Raw genomic sequence first — 14570 nt, 5'->3', positions numbered from 1 at the left:
CAGGGGAGTGTGCGCCGGGTGCTTATAGTTTATGGGCCTCCCTTAAATTATACACTAATCTCGATCTTCTTTTTCACTCGTAACAACATATTAATAATGAAAGATCTAATCTAAATTAAGATTTACTCCTTGGACCTTAGTTTTTTTTCAACAAATTCAGAGTTTTCTGAGATTTAAAACTTTTTACTTAATAACCATACGATGTATTCTCTTTCCGTCCTGACGATCTCCTGTCATAAATGGGTGTGGTCCATTATCAACATAAATAAAGGAATTTGTTTCACCCAAGTATTCTTTGTGGTTTATTCTAGCAGTTATGGAAAAGAAGTTTACTTATAACAGCAAAAGTCATCCAAAGAACATAAATGATCTAAACAGAATAGACTCAGAGGTTACTAGCTCTAGAACTTTGTACAATGTTAATGAAACCTGGCACATATGTGTGAATGTGAATTATTTTGTATTTTCGTGAAAAGGGTAGACACTGTGAAAACACTGTGAAAACAAAGTCCGTGTTTAAAAAAAAATCCTTTTCAGAATTCCTATGTAACTTTTCCCTGATTTGACGAAAAACCAGTCGCAAATTTAAAAAAGTTCCGTGTATCAAAGTTGTATAGGATATTCTCACAATGTTCAAGCTTTTGATATGTGAGAAAGTGGTGACTGAATATGTAAACGGATTCCAAAATAATTTTCTGATAATGCCGCTGCTTGTTTCCCGATTTACTGGTACAAGTCTTATATAACTCAGACCAATAATCTGGTCATTCTGATAAGTGTTGAGATGGTTGTTACTGGAAACAAAACACTTAGCTGTGTCATGTTGTAAATTTTGTGTTTACTGCCACTGGGTAAATTCAAAATTTACAACATGACAGTTGTCTAATCCGAAAAACCACTGATTCATAGAAATCTGACGGATTATATAGCCACCATGACGGGTTGAACAACATTTGAAAAATTGAATATAATGACAGGGACTAAAAGTTCTCATCATAAGAGGCAAGAGTTTAGAAAACTTCAAGGTCAAGAGATCAAAAATGTTGTTACGCAAGAAAGGACTTGTGTAAGTGGATATACCTGGTAAATATGAAAGCCCAAGCACCAAGCATTCAAAAGTCATGGTCATGATTAATGTTTTCTAAAAGTGGGTCAAACTCCAAGGTCAAGGTCAAAGCACTGTTCTAATAAAAATTTATTAATCACAGTACTTCTTTTTAAGAAATCTGAAAAACACGAATATTCGAATCTTAAATTCATATTCGAATATCAACTCATCGAATGAATATTCGAATATTCGTTGCCAACCCTAGTTAAAATTAATGGTACGCAAGGGAAGACCATGTCATAAGAAATACACATGGAAAATATAAAAGCCCTAGCAGCAACTGTTCAAAAGTTATTGCGAAGGTTAAAGTTTTTTAAAAGTAGGTAAAACTCTAAGTTCAAGATCAAAAGATCAAAATTGTTAGTATCCAAGGGAAGGTCTTGTCACAAGGAATATATCTGTGAAATTTGAAAGCCCTAGTGCTAACTGTTTAAAAGTTATGGCCAAGGTTAAAGTTTTATAAAAGTGGGTCAAACTCTAAGGTCAAGGTCAAAACTATTTACACCCATGGAAAGTTCTTGTCAAGATGAATACACATATGAAATATGAAAGCCCTAGCACAAGCTGTTCAAAAATTATGGCCAAGGTTAAAGTTGGGTAATTTTTTGCAACAGTGGGTCAAACTCCAAGGTCAAGGTCAGGAGATCAAATATGTTGGAACCCAAAGGAAGGTCTTGTCACAGGGAATACTTATGTGAAATCTGAAAGCCATAGCTCTAACCAATCTAAGTTATGGGCAAAGTTAAAGTTTTTGTGGACAAACTGACAGACAGATAGATAGACAGACGGACAGGGCAAAAACTATATACCCCCGAATCTTCGATTACGGGGGCATAACAAAGGCTTAATAAGTGGTATGAAACAAGTCAGAGAAAATACGATCCAACGATAGATTATATTTGCTTACAAGGTCATTATAAGGACCATAAAATATACGAAGTGCTGATTTTAAACGAGGTTGTTGATACCTCTGTAACATCAACTTATCTGTCAGTAGCCTGCCTCGATTGAAACTCGGTGAACATGTAATTGTGTGAAGATATAGATGTTACCGATGCTGTAAAATGCTGCCTGTTGGGTTTTATCCAGTAATTTAGCTGGATATTGTAACTTTAATTTTAGTCATTCAAATTGGAGAAAAATAATTTGAATGCGATAGCATTCCCTCTGATCATGAAATCTAGAATCAAATATGGAGATAACGAACGGTTATCAAACTCAAAAGTCCAATCGGGAGCAGAGCAAACACCGATCGACCTCTAAAAACATCATATCCAATCAGAACTTAGTTTATCTAGATGTAACCAATATCAGAATTTAATGCCACTTGCTACAAAGGTACGACTTTACAGAGCAGAGTCAGAACGGAAGGACAGAAGAAACAGCAATCTGTGTAGGTGCCTAGAGTATTACACGTGACTGGGTAAACTAAGTAAACTACTCATCAATACCTTGTAAATACCTTATAAAGTACCTGACTACGTGAGGGATCAAATATTGTGAGCAAAAGTCAGCTAGACTCGATGAGCAAGACTGAGCTCATAGTGAACAGTCATCGTAGTGAGTCAAACTGAACATTTTACCCACTGAGCTGAAGTGAGCTGAGTAGAAGTGTGTCTTCGCACTCGTCACATTTGATCAGTTGCCCGCGTGGCGCAGTGGTTAGAGCGTCTGCTCTAGAGTCGCGAAGTACGGAGTTAATCCTTACGTCGCGGGTTCGAATCCCACTGTGGGACGTGGAGACCGTCCTTCGGATGAGACCGTATAAACCGAGGTCCCGTGTTGCAGAAGGTGCTGGCACGAAAAAGATCCCTCACTGCTCAATGGCCGTAAGTGCCGAGTATAGGACAAAATTTGCAGCTCTCCACCGGCAAGTGATTGCGTCTCCATATGAGTGAAAAATTCTCGAGAGGGACGTTAAACAACATACAATCTAACAAACAAACATTTGATCACTACAGCTGTCTGTCCGTCTGTCTGTAAACTGTTCACATTTTCGACTTCTTCTCCAGAACCACCTGGCCAATTTCAACCAAATTTGCCACAAAGCATTCTTGGGTGAAGGGAATTCAAGTTTTTTCAAATGAAGGGCCACGCCCTTTTTCAAGGGGAGATAATTAAGAATTAGTGAAAAATTAATAGCATGTTTTGAAAATCTTCTTCTCAAGAACCACAGGGCCAGGAAAGATGAAACTCATGTGGAAACATCCTCAGGTAGTGTAGATTCAAGTTTGTTCAAATCATGACCCCCGGGGGTAGGGCGAGGCCACAATAGAGGATCAAAGTTTTACATAGAAATATATAGGAAAAATCTTTAAAAATCTTCTTCTCAAGAACAGAAAAGCCATGATGAGTTATATTTATATGGAAGCATCCTCAGGTAGTGTAGATTCAAGTTTGTTCGAATCATGACCCGAGGGGGTAGGGCGGGGCCACAATGGAGGATCAAAGTTTTACATAGAAATATATAGGAAAAATCTTTAAAAAATCTTCTTCTCAAGAACAGCAAAGCCATGATGAGTCACATTTACATGGAAGCATCCTCAGGTAGTGTTGATTCAAGTTTGTTCAAATCATGACCCCGGGGGTAGGGCGGGGCCACAATGGAGGATCAAAGTTTTACATATAAATATATAGGAAAAATCTTAAAAAATCTTCTTCTCAAGAACAGCAAAGCCTTGATGAGTCATATTTATATGGAAGCATCCTCAGGTAATGTTGATTCAAGTTTGTTCAAATCATGACTCCCGGGGTTAGGGCGGGGCCACAATGGAGGATAAAAATTTTTACATAGAAATATATAGGAAAATTCTTTAAAAATCTTCTTCTCAAGAAAGCAAAGCCATGATTGGTCATATTTATATAGAAGCATCATCAGGTAGTGTAGATTCAAGTTTGTTCAAATCATGACCCCCGGGGGTAGGGTGGGGCCACAATGGAAGATCAAAGTTTTATATAGAAATATATAGGAAAAATTTTAATAATCTTATTCTCAAGAACAGCATAGCCCTGATTGTTTCATATTTATGTGGAAGCATCCTCAGGTAGTGTAGATTCTAATTTGTTCAAATAATGACCCCTGGGGGCAGGGTGGGGCCACAATGGAGGATCAAAGTCTTAAATAGAAATATATAGGAAAATACCTTCTTCTAAAGAACTGCAAAGCCAGTCATTTTGATATGTAAGCATCCTCAGCTAGTGCAGATTCAAGTTTGTTAAAATGATGATCCCTGTGTATAGGGTCGGGCCACAATGGGGGATCGAAAATTTTTAATAAGAACATATAGAAAAAAATTCTTCTCAAGAACAGAAAAGCTATGTTTAGTCATACTGATATGGAAGCATCCTCAGGTAGTGTAGATTCAAGTTTGTTCAGATGATGACTCCTGGGATAGGGAGGAGCCACAATGGGGGATCAAATTTTTACAAAGGAATATATGGGAATTTTTTTTTTAAATCTTCTCAAGTACAACAAAGCCATTTATTGACATGGAAGCATTATCAGGAAGTTTAAAATTCAAGCCCCCCCCCCCCCCCGGTAATCTTTTCTTTACTGAACTGATTTGTGCTTTTGCCTAGCCAATGTGCTCAGGTGAGCGATATGGCCCATGGGCCTCTTGTTATAATTAATTTAGGTTACATATATAATATTAAGATTTGGGGGAGGGGGGGGGGGGGGTGGGGGCAGTTGTAAAATATGAGATTTTCATTGTAAACATTTTAAATCAAATGAATGTTGAGAAGATGAGAACTAGATTGGTATGGAGGGTAATCGTGTTCAAAAATCCAGACTTGTAAGTTTGTAAACCCAAACTTGTAAGTTTGTAAATCCAAACCTGTAATCGTATCAGTTTCATAGTCTACATATGTATAAGTAGGTAATTCTGACATCCTAGCATGTAGTTCCGAACATACAACTGTGTTGACTTTGAGTTTATACTACGAATGTGTGTATTTTTGATGTTGTAAACTTTGTTCTCCGGAATTTATATTTCCGCGCCCTGAATAAAACACAAAGACAATTGACAAGTCTACAAATGTAAAGTCTACACGTTTGTCGAATTTTGATAATGAGAAACTATGGAGGGGCATCAGTGCCATATTTTTTCCCTTTCTTCTTTTCCCAACTCAAATAAATTATTCAGATTTTATTTCTTTTTTTTTTTCTAACTTCCAATTTTATATTAGTATTTTCATTTGAATTTCTTATTTAATTTTAATTCTAACTTTTTGTTTATATGTTCCAATTTTACTTTATCCTCTTAATTTTATTTTATTTGACGATGTGACATGAATCATTACCCGCTTATTCACGGCTTGCGCGGATCTAGAGGGGCTTCCGTTTTGACTTTTGACTTTTTTGACTTTCAATGCCGAAGGAATAGTCATTACCAACACGTGTGCTAAACGTCTTACATTTTGCCGGCCGGCATTAAGAACTTAGGACAAGCGAACTCTTACCTCCCATGGCCTACGAAGCTAGCGCCCAACCACTAGGCTACTGTAATCAGTGCCTTTATTAAGAACTAATGTAACTGCAATGATATCATATTAAAAAAAAAAAACAACCACTCAGTAGATGCAGATTCGTATCAATGTCTATCGAAAGGGGGGGGGGGTGCTCCAAAAAAATTGACGATGAAAAAATCAATAAATAAACTGCCAAAACTCCTCCTTCGTGGGAGGCGATGTTTAGGATATTTTTAACTTTTCAGTAACTTTTTTTTCAACGCAAGAATTTGCCAGAGTTTAATGATACTGCAAAATAAGGGTGGTGGTTGGTTGGGCATACAGCCTATAAATGAATTTTCATATTAAAACAGCTGCAAAAGATTATTCTCCACACAAAAAAGTTGGAAGCCCAACCTTTCGCTCCCTTCTACTTCGGCCCTGAGATTTGTTAGTGAACAATTTTTTTCTCTGTCCTAGCTACTTTAAAAAAATAATGTGATGACAATATCAATTTAAAGATACCTGATATTTGTGTACCATGAGCGGGCAATCAAAAATGGCGGTCATATTTATCATATTTGAAACATCTTGCACCAGGGCTCACTTTTGATCACAGTCTCACGTTTATCAAAGGAATTAATCGTATGTATAGAAAAGAGAGACTGGGATCAAAAGTGAGCTCATCTAAGTTTTATGGCTCCGAACCAGGTCCGTCAGGCCCGTATTAAGCAAATTCAGTTGGGGGGGGGGGGCACAGCCATACATTTTCAGTTGACAGTTGAGGGGGCACTAGTTACCAAAAAATTCCTGACAAGCAAATAAATGTTTAATATAGTAATCTATATATCGGCAAAATCATAGGGGGGCACGGCCCCCCATGCCCCCCCCCCCGGTTCCTACGGCCAGCGTCAAAACTCTGCTCGCCGTGTGGAAAAGTCGAATTCAACCATGAAATGGTATGTGCTAATCCCGCACACAGATTTTGATTGGCTAAAAATCTGTTTCTAAAATTACATCGGATAAACATCGTAATGTTTTCAGGGAAAATCAGACGTAAACAAGTTCTATTTACTTATGCAATATTTAAAAACTGGAATTGAATTTTTAAACCCACGCATATTTTAATTTTGTTCTCTGTGCGGGATTAGCACATACCATTTCATGGTTGAATTCGACTTTTCCACACGGCGAGCAGAGTTTTGACGCTGTTTACGGAGACTAAAGAAAATTAAGACAAGCATGCCATATATGGTTGTGTGGATAAATTATCGTAGAAAACATAGTTATAAACAGTTTGTCAGTGTATTTCCTCTGAAAGTGTAAATGAGTGCGATTCTGGGGGGAGGGGGTAATTTGGAGTTAGATACCTTGTGTTAGTATTATACTATGGGTTAAAAAATTTATTACAGAAACAAGTGCCTGTGGTGCGGAAATATAAATTCTGGAAAACAAAGTTTACAACATCAAAAACACACACATTCATAGTATAAATTCAAAGCCAATACAGTTGTATGTTCAGAACTGCATGCTAGGATGTCGGAATTACCTACTTACATATGTAGACTATGAAACTGATACGATTACAAGTTTGGATTTACAAACTTACAAGTTTGGATTTACAAACTTACAAGTCTGGAGTTTTGAACACGATTACCCTCCATAGATTGGCAGCTCCAACATTATGAGACAAGGAGTCGAACTGAGCATTCAATTACATCTGCATATGGTCAATACTGAACAGATTCTGGCTTGAAGACACTGAGAAAATCTGAGACAAACTTACAAAACAAGTCATAAACAGAGGTTTTCCCAGTCTGGTTGTGCAAGAGGAAAGCTTGTCAAGTTTGAGACAGAATTTCACAGAAAGAGGTGATAGTATCTAAAGAGTGAACAGCCGAGACACTAGTTTGGTCAAAGGAATAATTATTCAAATGTCACTATGAGAAAAGATGTATCAGGCTCAGAGCAGTGAATTAGGTGGGATTTTCTTAAGATAAATCATCCATATTTTAGGTAATAATTTTAGTTGGATTGCAAGCTTTCTTCCATCCTATTTGTGTTTCTACTAGAGACCAACATCAACGACTTCAGATATCCTCTGCAAGAACAGACATTTTCAAATGACCCTTTTTCTATGTAGGATCCGCCTGTGAAATATATAGATTAATCTTTTGAAGTTTTACGTCCCTTGTAAGATTATTTCACTTAACACATTAATTAACCACCCAGTGTCACTGGAGCCCTTAATTGTTTCACTCCCTAGCAATGATCAGTAAACATAGAGAAAGTACTCCTTTAACCAGTGTTTATTAAAATTGTAAATAGAGGACTTTCCATTATGCCCACGTTTTTGTAACTGCACTATAAATGTAAGAATGAGAGTGAAATGTGGAGACAAGGAACAGTGATCATTCTCGAAAGTCTACTTATGAGCAGAGCCAACACGGACCTCTGAAAACAGAGGTGGGATCAGGTGCCATGAAGGAGTAAACATCCCTTTCGATCCGTCACATCCGCCGTTAGCGCCTTGTCATGATCAAGTAAACGGAAGAATCCGCAGACAAATCACGGTCTAACAATGTGGATGAAAGGCGTTAGTCAACATTCGACTTAACGACAGATTGTATTTGCAAACAAGGTAATTTTATCGACCATAGAAGTTACTAAATGTTGACTTTAAATAACATTGTTGATATCCTTGTATCATCAACTTATTTGTCAATATCTTGCCCCATTTAGAAATTGTTCGTATGTAGAACATCAGAACATGCTCTAAATTGAATCAATTAGTTGACATAAACTCTGGTATATTCTACATAAATAAGAGAAGTTGACGATATAAAAGTTGAAGTCATCACGTTTATCATAAATTTTAAGTTTTCAGTATGCCATCAATGTCTTTTTCTGGTAAAGCATCCAAGTATGAAACAGATTGTCAGACTCTATGAAGTCTTTTATTTAGAGTTCCTTGAGATATACCGAATCAACGTAGAGATGAAACCGAATATTGTTAATTGATAAAACGTCGTCGATATATCTGAATGTCGAATTGGAGGCCACAGCAAGAGACTTCTTTTCACGAAGAAGTTTTTGAATAAACTCTGCTTCACATGAATACGAAAACAGGTCTGCTAAAAAGTGGACACAACTAGAACCCATGGGAATTCCAACAGATTGTTGGAAGACCTGGTAACCGAAAACTACATAGATATTATCAATGAGAAACTCAAGCGTTTTTTTTTTTTTTTTTTTTTTTTTTTTTTTTTTTTGTAATCATCCTCGGAGTACCTGCGTATAGAATCAGAATGTTTTTTTAACAAAGTAAATCTTAAGAGAAACATGGTCGTAACATTGCCAGATAGTGATTCGAGTTTGCTCCTTATAAGCTAAGATGGGGTCACGGCACTAGGGGAGTTTAGCTTGACATGGGAATATCACCACCTCATCTCTCATTTTCGTGTCCGCTGGCACGTAAGGCCACAATAGCATATGAATATAATATATACAGGAGAAAATCTTTAAAAATCTTATGAAAAACTGCAGGACTCAGTTAGATATGTCAGCATCCTCAAATCATTTTCACCAGGGTTTGGGTGGAGCCAAAATAGTTTAAAGCTTTACACAGAGATATATAGAAGAATTCTTGTAAAATCTGGTGAAGACCAGTTGGACACAAATGAACTTAATGATATGCAGCCTTCCCCATGTATTATGTGATGTAGAGTCAAGTTCGGTGACATTGGGACATTTTAAATCATTATAGCAGAATTATTACTACAGACATTTTAGCAAGAGCTTTAGTGGACGATCTAGTAGAAGAAAAATTAACTACCTCTGAAAATTTAATTTTTTCAGAGATCATTTTAATTCTTTTTAAACAAAAATCCAGGATTTTTTCCGGGGGGGGGGGGGTGGTTCCACCCCAGTCAAAAAAAATTCCAATCCAAAAATCTTGACAAGCAAAAAATAATAATGAGAAGAAGAATAAGAATAAAATAAAATTAAAAAAAAAATAAGTAAATAAAAATAAATTTATTAATTAATTTAAAAAAAAAACTTCTTTCCCAAAACGTATCAAACCCAGAAAATTTAAATTTCTTTTTAAGGAGGTTGGATCCTGCCATCAAAAGTAATGAGAATTTTTTTCAAGTATATTTTTAGAATTCATACACATAGCTTGATTAAAAATCAAAACAAAAAATGGGGGTCAATGCGCTTCTTTTGGCGTTACGGAGCATTTAGTTTGACCTTTTTGCACTGTAAATACGTCTTACACAATTTTTAAAGTTTTTCCTCTAATATTTTTTATTCAAATAAACTATGGGAACAAACACAGTCTTATTTCATCTTGAATAGACACAATCAAATTTGTGACAACGAAAAAAATTTCAAATTACTCCGCATGTTCAATTATTTGACCTTTTTGCACTCAAAAAATTTCATTTTTCTGGCATTAAATATTTAACAAGCAAAAATAGCATTTGAAAGTAATGACATTTTGCTAAATTTAAGAAGAATGGTTAAAAGTATTGTAACGAAACCGAGGGTATAAGGTTATTACTTAATCAGTTAATCGTGGGCCGTTGTTGGTTACTGGTAACTGGTCAAGGTTGAAATGGTTATCCACAAAGTTTATATACAATCGGAATAATGACCAATTTTTGGTCCACTGAATAATTGGCGAAATGACCAATTTTTAGTTCACTATAATAACTGCACTAGAACGGTGACGTAAAGTTTATGATATTTACAAGTAATAGCTTGCCTGACTAATCAATCAATATCTATGGAACGTATAAGCAAGAGAGGTGCTAAACGTTTCCGTCATCAAGGAGCGACATAGTCCGAAATATCTGTCGTTTTCCAGGCTTTTTTCACGATTTTGATATTTTACGTGCCAGGAACGTAAAATATCAAAATCGTGAAAAAAGCCTGGAAAACGTCAGATATTTCGGACTAGGAGCGACATAGTTGCGATACTTCAGTACACAAGATGTACAATTGACTTTCTCAAATCTCATAACCAAATATTAAAGATTAACGGATATCTAAGACATGCCACTATTCAATCATTTATTAGTTAGCCCACGGGCTGACAAGTTACGTTGGGGTGAAACTCTAAGTGCGCTAGCGTAGATTATAATTTTGGGAAAAATAGTTAGATGATTCTAAAGAAATTCATATTACATGTACTCTCTTACAGGAGGGCGCGCTTCTCTGGTCAGTGTTAGATTGATGAGACGGCCTCTTTTTATAGACTGATCTGTTTTCCGTCGTTCTCGACGTCGAAGTAAATTATGGACAGTTTTAACTGCCTTTTCTTGAAGTGCTTGAGACAAAAAATGCTTCAATACTGCTCTAGAACTCAAAGTAAATGGACTGTACACTTTATAGCTAGAGCAAAACAAGATACTAATAACATCCCCCCCCCCCGCCCCCGGACGAAACTCACGCGCTGATGGTCTTACCATTTACATGTACATGTATTATAAAATACATCTTTATGCGCAGTATTAAAATTGTTTTGTTTGTCTTTTCAATCGATTTCAGGACCTTTCTTATAATTATAATAACGTGCTTTTATATGAAATGAAAACTAGTACTAACAGATCATGATGTCTTCTGCATTTTGCCGATTCTTTGCTTAGAATCTTAAGGGAGTTAACCCATTCCTCTATGAGTACTGACCTACTCTTGTCACTATCCTTGCATGTTCATCACAAAGCATGAAATAATATGCTACTGGTTGACTTTCTAAGCTTTTTTAAAAACCTAACCTTGTAACGTACATTATTAATAAATGTAATATTGAAAGAAAAGGTGGAAAACAGACTGAATCAAGAAGGGATGTCCCATTTACTAAGTCGAGGGAGTTTGTTTATGATTGGACTAGTTTACTTATGGGATAAATAGTAAGAATAATCATCAAATCAATTGCTTTAGTGTTGCCTGCCCATATGCAATGTGTTCTTTTAAAAATGAGATAAAATTTACTGTTAATAAAAAATCTGAAGCTTAAGAATCGGGTTAAAAGAATAAACGTTATTTATTTCCATAGAAGTTATCACACCCATTCAGTAGAACAATCCAAGAAAAAGGCGCGAAGATAATTTACATGTGACACTTGGCGCAAAATGATTGTGTCACCCCTTTCGTAGAAGGCAAATGGACTGATCCAGTAGTTTAGAAATGCAGAAAAAATGTTACGCGGACATGCCCGTACAAAGAATCGCAAAGAATAAACATGTGCATGCAAAAAAACTTAAGGAATTAAACACAACATTATTCCAGTGTAAATCAGCTTCCAGAAAATCTAGTTCATTAAGAATGATCGCTTAGTTTCGGATCTTGAAAAAATTAATTCTTAGACTGCCTGACGCACGTGGCGTCAGGCAATTAAGACGATCAAATGGTTCAATTATAAGCACAATGATAAACTTGGTTGGTACAACGTTATTTGGTTAATACAAAGATGACGAACCAATGGTCAATCCAGGACGTTTCTACTCTAAATGACTCTTCACTAATGATTTCGTATACATAGACTTGGTACTGTTTGACAGGCCCGTAGGAAGCAATTTCACTTTAAGGGGGCACAATCATACATTTTCAGTTGAGGGGGCACTATCGACTCCAAAATTCTTTGACAAGCAAAAAAAAAAAAAAAAAAAAAAAAAAAAAAGGTCATCAGACGTTATTAATGAGGGGGCACAAGCATGTAGTAGCTATGTTTTCTATAGTATTCTATATATCGGCAAAATTATTGGGGGGGGGGGGCACGGCCCCCCCGTGGCCCCCCGGTTCCTACGGCCATGAAGTTTGTACATACCACTGTCTAACACCCGAAGTATACGGAGTCGCTACCCACTGCAGACTGACTTCTAAACACAAAACAGCTGTCTTTTATAGACAAAAGTTGTTATGATGACGTAGAAACGTCAGAAACCAATAACGTCACAATTAATATCTGATTTGTAAGTTAGCGGGTTTTAACCATTAAAATTACTAAATAACGTTGTACCTGTATAGAACATATACAATATAACGCTTTGTCATTACAATACATAAATCAAATTGATAAAGTTCAAATAAATCAATTTATTGTTCAATTCTTTCGTTCATTGTTCATTGACAATTATTTTAGTAGTTTATACACATCGGGTTCAGGGTCCGTTTATTCGGAACTTGTCAACAACAGTTAATCCGAATTTCACAGGTAAACTTATCGGAACGTAACAGTATCTTTTATTATACCTCTACTGTAATTACTCTATATAAAATTAATACCATAAAACTGTCTATTTCCACCAGAAGAGACTATTTCCCTCATCTGAGGACTACTCCCTGGAAAATCAGAGCTACTCCCTGGGACTACTCCCTCATGAATATTTATTAGTAATTTTAACCAATCAAAGTGTTCAGTGGGCGGAGCGTTTAAGAAATCTCGAGTCTGTGACGTCATGTTATTAGCAATGTAACTATGACGTCAAAACATTTCGCCATGCGATGTCAAAATCATACTTGGATTCTAGCGAAATGAAGGCAACGATAATTCTTCGAAATGTCAGTGAAAATACTTTTTAAAAATAATTTAATTGTTTTAGGACACGATGCATTACTTATAACAATGTGTTAAACCGCATGTATTTGTGATTTTGCCTCTACATTGTTTTTTTTTTTAAATGTCGGAATGTCTGGTGAAAAAATTAAATCGTCTATGATTGTTTTGGTATAATAAAACAGTTATGGAATGGGAACTCGGGAAATAGCAAATTTATGGTTCCCCTCGGCAGGAAACTATTTCCCTCGGCGGCTTCGCCGCCTCGGGAAATAGTTTCCTCCCTCGGGGAACCATAAATTTGCTATTTCCCTCGTACCCATTCCATAACTGTATAATATATTCAGAAAAGAAATAAAAAGTGGGGGTCTGCGATGTTAATTTTTACCTTAAAATAGGGATTTTTTTTCTTGATTTTCACAATATATTTGCTATATTTATCAAATATGATGATAGAATTCGTGACAGTTTATTTAATTGCCTGACGCCAGGTGCGTCAGGCAGTATAAGGATTAATATTTCAGGGATCCGAAACTAAGCGATAATTCTTATTGAACTAGATTTTCTGCAAGCTGATTTACATCGGAATTTGTTACCTGCATTTAAACAAATACAGTTTGCAGAAGAAAGAATCATATAACTGATGCAAAATAATGATGTGTTTAATTCCTTCATTTTTTTTGCATGCACATATTTATTCTTTGCGATTCTTTGTACGAACATGTCCGTGTATCATTTTTTCTGCGTTTCTAAACTACTGGATCAGTCCATTTGCCTTCTACGAAAGGGGTGACACAATCATTTTGCGCCAAGTGTCACATGTAAATTATCTTCGCGCCTTTTTCTTGGGTTGTTCTATTGAATGGGTGTGATAACTTTTATGGAAATAAATAAAGTTTATTCTTTTAACATGATTCTTAAGCTCCAGATTTTTTATTAACAGTAAATTTTATCTCATTTTTTTAAGAGAACACATTGTATACAGACAGGCAACACTAAAGCAATTGATTTGCTGATTATTCTTACTATTTATTCCATAAGTGGACTAGTCTAATCATAAACAAACTCCCTCCACCCAGTAAATGGGACATCCCTTCTTGATTCTGTTTTCCACCTAGCCTTTCTTTCAACATTACATTTATTAATAATGTTCGTTACAAGGTAAGTTTTTTTTTTTTTTTTTTTAAAAAGCTTAGAAAGTCAGTGAGTAGCATATTATTTCACGCTTTGTTATGAACAAGGGTTTCCTTTTAATACAGTGACAAGAGTGTAGGTCAGTACCCGTAGAGGAATGGGCTTTACTCCCGTAAGGTTCTAAGTAAAGAATCGGCAAAATGAAGAAGACATCATGATCTGTACTGGTTTTCATTTCATAAAAAAGCACGTTATTTTAATTATGAGAAAGGTCCTGAAATCGATTGAAAAAAAAAAAACTAACAATTTCAAAACTGT

Source organism: Saccostrea echinata, unplaced genomic scaffold, assembly GCF_033153115.1.
Source record: "Saccostrea echinata isolate AGI-Se365-2 ecotype Australia unplaced genomic scaffold, CSIRO_AGI_Sech_v1 ptg000009l, whole genome shotgun sequence".
Taxonomy (NCBI): domain Eukaryota; kingdom Metazoa; phylum Mollusca; class Bivalvia; order Ostreida; family Ostreidae; genus Saccostrea; species Saccostrea echinata.
Note: the sequence above shows the minus strand (reverse complement) of the source record.